Genomic DNA, 5,541 nt, shown 5'->3' with positions numbered 1-5,541 from the left:
ATCCATAGAGAGAGAGTCATGGTGTGGTGCTGTGGGTTCATGCATTAGACTATAAAGTCATTTGAACTGCAACGCCAGTGACTCAAGCTCACCAGCTGCTCCTTGGAGATCCTATACAGGGTCGTTATGGGTCAGAAAATTGAATCGAAGGCACTTAACAACAACAACATATATTTATATAGAGATATATCTATGGATATCTATGGATAGAAAGAGAGAGAGTGAGAGAGAGAGAGAGAGAGAGTGTGTGTGTGTCCTGGTGTGGTGCTGTGCATTAATGTGCCGGACTGCAAAGCTGTTTGAACTTGGAGATCCTATACAGGGTCGTTATGGGTCAGAAAATTGAATCGAAGGCACTTAACAACAACAACATATATTTATATATAGATATATCTATGGATATCTATGGATAGAAAGAGAGAGAGAGAGAGAGAGAGAGTGTGTGTGTCCTGGTGTGGTGCTGTGCATTAATGTGCTGGACTACAAATTGGTTTGAACCACAAGGTCAGTGGTTCAAGCTCACCAGACCATGCATTGTGGAGTTCTGGTGTGGCACTGTGGGTTAATGCACCAGACTGCAAAAACCGTTTGAACTGCAAGGTCAGTGGTTCAAGCTCACCAGCTGCTCCTAGGAAACCCTATACAGGGTCACTGTGGGTCAGAAGCGATTAGATGGCATTTAACAACAACAACAAATAAGTATTGTGGGATAATACACTGGACCACAAGGTCGGTTTGAACTGCAAGGTTAGCGGTTCAAATTCACCTGCTGATTCTCAGAAACTCTATGCGTTGGAACCAACTTGATGACACTTAACAACATATATACATCATGCATACATACATACATATGAGCCCTGGTAGCATAGGTCAGCAGTTTGAGTTTACCAGTTGCTCCATGGGAGAGATGCTTTCTGCTCCTATAAAGACTTTCAACCTCTGAAACTCTATACTGTGTTGGTATGAGTTGGAATCCCACCTTTGCTTGAGAGTGTCCTGCACACTGGTTCCTGCAGCCGCTTTAGAGTTAGAGTGATCTTAACTCAAGGCAAATGTGTAGAATAACATGGCATCCATCTGGGTTGGACATCAAGGGACAATTAAGGATTATCCAGGCTTTAGCACATCAGTGGATGCTGAAGCTATTTGCAAGTCAATCAGAGGAATTGGAACCTATGAGAAAATGCTCATCAGCATTCTGACAGAGAGGTTAAGGAATATCAAGCAGCATATTGAAAGGAATTGAAAGATAACTTGAAGAGTGATCTCTCTGGCAACTTTGAGCATATAATTGTAGCCCTCCTAACTCCACTGGAAGTGTTTGATGCAAAACAGCTAAAGAAATCCATGAAGGGAACTGGAACAAATGAAAATGCATTGACTGAAATTCTAACCACCAGGACAAGCAGGCAGATGAAGGAAATCTCTCAAATCGACTATACAGTATATAAGAGGAGTCTTGGAGATGACATTAGTTCTGAAACATCTGGTGACTTCCACAAAGCTCTTTGGACTTTGGCTGATGACAGAAGAGATCAGAGTCTGAAAGTGGATGAACATCTGGCTAAAAAGGATACCCAGCTACTCTATAATGCTGGTGAGAAGAGATGGGGCACAGATGAAGACAAATTCACTGAGATCTTGCGTTTAAGGAGCTTTCCTCAATTGAAACTAACATTTGATTAATATCAAATATCAGTCAAAAAGCATTAAGGACAGCATTAAAGGAGAATTACCTAGACATTTTGAAGACTTACTGCTGGCCATAGTTCACTGTGTGCGGAACATGCCTGCCTTTTTGGCTGAAAGACTGCATCAAGCTTTGAAGGATGCTGGAACCGATGCATTTGCTTTGAAAATAATAATAGTTTCTTGATCAGAAATTGACCTTTTGGACATTCTAGTGGAATTCAAAAAGCATTAAAGGTATTCCCTATATTCAACAATTAAATTGGATACTTCTGAAGACTATGAAATCACACTCATAAAGGTCTGTGGAGGAGACGACTGAATCAAGAAGATGATCTCCAAAGGTCCCACAGTGGACATTTCCAGCAACCACTCATGCTTCTTTCTCAGAAAATTGACAAGTATAAATAGTGTAAACAACAACCTGTCTTCCTAACAATCATTTTCACTGTTCCATAACAATACAAAAGTGAATATTTTAGAGCACTTCATTTATAATAAAGTTGATTCTAAAACAAACTTTTACTGTAAGATTAGTGTTACATTTCTACTAATATTATCCACTATAACTATTTCCATGAGATGAGAATCTTTGCATGGTTCAAAAATGTTAAATATAATAAATGTTATCTTTACTTAAAAAAAATACATTGATGCATCCTATTTTTCTATTCATTCTGTCACTTTCTTTCTCTCAACTGGTACATTTAATCCATTTACATTCAGTGTAATAAATGATGTTGTTGCTGCTGTTAAGTGCCGTTGAGTCGATTCTGACCCATAGTGACCCTGTAAAGGGTTTCCAAGGAGCAACTGGTGAGCTTGAACCACTGACCTTGCAGTTCAAATGACTTTGCAGTCTGATGCATTAGCCCACAGTGCCACACCGGGACTCCCATAATAAGTGATAGATATGAATTTATTGCTATTGTTCTTTTGTGATTTTTACTGTGATACTGATGATTTCATTGTTCTGATAGTTTTCTGTTCTGTCTTGATATCATCTTGACTAAATCTCCATTTGGATATTCTGTAATTGAGGACAATTGTTGATTTCTAGTTGTCATAATTTATAGATTGGTGTCTCTGGTTCACTAAATTCAGTCTTATAAAACTATTATGTTTTTGAAAATTCTTTTTCCTTGGTTGGTTTCCAGGTGATATCATCATGTGTCTTAATCTCAGCTTGTTTTCTGATATTACGGGCTTTTTGTCCAAAGGACTCCCTTTAACATTTCTTGTAAGGTTAGTTTTTAAATTTTTCCTTAATTTCTGTTAATCTGGAATTGTTGCAATTAGTTTTCACATAATTGATAGTTTGCTGGATTCTTGGCTGGAATTTTTTTTCTATCTCTCAAGGTTTTTTTGTATGTCATCCATTGTCTTCTAGTCTGCATGGTTCTGCTGAATATTGGAGTTTAGTCTTTTTGGTCGTCTTTTGCATGAAACAATTCATTTTTCCTATTGTTCTCATAAATTAAAAAAATAATCTTTGGTGTTTGAAAGCTTAATTATGATAAGTCTTGGTGTCTTTCTTTTGGAGATCTATACTATATGGGATTCATTAAGTTTCTTGGATGAAAATCTTTTCATATTTCATGATACAGGGGAGTTTTCTGTTAGAAATTGTCAATAATTCTGTGTGTGAGTGTGCATATTTGTCTTCTAGAATTTGGAAGGCTTGCTAATTGAGTCCACCAGTTGCTCCTCAGAAACCCTATACAGGGTAGCTCTGAGTCAGAATGTGACTTAACAGCGTTTAACAGCAACAACAAATCTTGTTCAAGGTCCTTCACTTTCTTGAATGCATATCTTCTTGTTTTTGATAATTGGAAAGTCATCTTCCTACCAATAGTCTACAGTTTTCTTTTTGCTTCTTATTGTCTCTTCCTGTTCTGGAATTCTGATCACACACAAATTGTTCCTCTTGATGGTATCACAAATATTTCTTAGTTTTCTTCATTTTTGTTTTTTTCCTTTATTAAGATTCTTTCTCTAATAGATTATTATTGAACGTTTCATCTCAATTTCAGTAAATTTGTTTCCATAGACTGTACTCCTTTTCCCTTCCAATGCATTATTTCTGAAATATAAGCATTAAATGTATATATATATTTATATTTGCTTTTTTATTTTGTTTTGTAATTTTTATTTTATTTGGTCAGGTTGTTCTTGTATGTTTTTTTCTTAATTATTCTAGAGTTTATCTATGTTTTCCTTGGTCTCCCTCTCAATCCACTGAAGGTACTTAAATATAATTATTTGGAATTCCTTATCAGATAATTCTAATATCATTTATTTCTCAAAAAGGCTTTCTGGCTTTGCATTTTCATCATTCGAGCAACTCTATATTGTTTCTGTGTGTGACGTGAGGCTGTCTATTGTCTTTGAGACATTATGGAGTTTTTGCATCTGTATTTAACTGATGATTGTATATTAGTTTGTTTTGCCCATTTTTCCCTTTATTTATGTTTTAATATATCCTGGAGAGTGGGGTGTGGGCATGCTAGTCTTCATGCTAGTTTGGCAGCACTTAGGCATTCACCACCTGGCCTTTGCTTTGGGTGGGGTGCAGGAGGTGCAGATGTGGCTGGATAATGAGGACATGGTTGTGGTCTCCTGCCAGGTGAGGTAAGCACACGCACCACACACACACACACACACACACAGAGAGAACAACACACAAAGCACAATAAAACTAACAACAACAAAAAAAACTTTAAAACTTAAATAGAATAAATAATAACCTCAGGAAGAACACAAGGATTGTGGGAAAGGATAGTATAAAAGAAGAATAAAGGGGAAGAAAACAGAAAATATAAAATCAAGGGAAGTGAAAGAGGAAGAAAACTGGTAGAACAGGGTACCCCGTTTAGGTCAGCAATTCTACTGGCCCAAGGAGCCCATGGAGGGCAGGAGCCCAGTCCATGATAGCACTTCTGCTGGCCTAAAAGGCACTCAGAGCAGAATAAAACAATCTGGGATGGGGCTTCTGGTAACCTTGGAGGGTTGAGATTTCTGGTCAGGGATGCCATAATTTTGCCAGTAGATAATACATGCCTCCAAACACGGTGGTGGTATATATGTGGTTCTAGTCTGCAAGGGCATGTCTTCAAACTTAGCCAGAGCATGGGCAGCTTTAGGGGACTGTCACATGCTACTGTGTGCATGAAGATGTAGGATGGCTAAACATCTGTTCACTAGGTAGATGTGGAAAACACAGGAAGGTAACATCTCTAAAGTTTGCAGCAACCTGTGTGCTTGTTGTTGCAGTTCTGTGCAAGTAGATAGGTTCCTGTCCTGATTGAAATGCTAATTGTGAAAATTCAAAATGTCTGGTCAATTGACTATTCACCTCTCTATATATCTCCTATTGGCTATTTTTGTCAGTTTCTTCTCCTAATAGGTATTTGAATCATTTCCTTTGAAACTCCATGTTCTTGATTATCATCTGTATCTTTTGCTTTCCATTTTTAATAAAATTTAATTTTAATTTTATTTTTTGAAACTTTTTTTATTGTGAATTGAATGGAAGTTACCAGAGCAGATCATGAGTTTTACATCCAACAAATCACACACTTTATTTGATCTCAATGATTGCAATCCTCTCCGTGTAAACAACTATTATCCCACTTCTTCCTGATGGTTCCTGTTTCCATTCCTTCCCAACCCCTCAGAAACTTTTCCACAGGAAAATGTTGCCAATTTGAGCTTGAATGGCTGACCATTCCATGGTCAACATACCTTACTCGTGTTGTTGTCTTTACCATATACCTATCAATATCTATCGACTGTGTGGCTGAAAATTGGGCCATGAGGGTGAGTTCTGTTCCAGATCTAAAAGGTGTTGTT

At 37.5% G+C, this 5,541-nt stretch overlaps 1 pseudogene; it reads left to right on the top strand.

Annotated features, from left to right (window-relative positions):
• Window positions 1-1,066: 1,066 nt before the first annotated feature.
• Window positions 1,067-2,011, top strand: LOC102811501 (annotated as a pseudogene).
• The last annotated feature ends 3,530 nt before the right edge of the window (window positions 2,012-5,541 follow it).

Source organism: Chrysochloris asiatica, unplaced genomic scaffold, assembly GCF_000296735.1.
Source record: "Chrysochloris asiatica unplaced genomic scaffold, ChrAsi1.0 scaffold00507, whole genome shotgun sequence".
Classification (NCBI taxonomy): domain Eukaryota; kingdom Metazoa; phylum Chordata; class Mammalia; order Afrosoricida; family Chrysochloridae; genus Chrysochloris; species Chrysochloris asiatica.
Note: the sequence above shows the minus strand (reverse complement) of the source record. Positions and strands in the feature narration are given on the sequence as shown.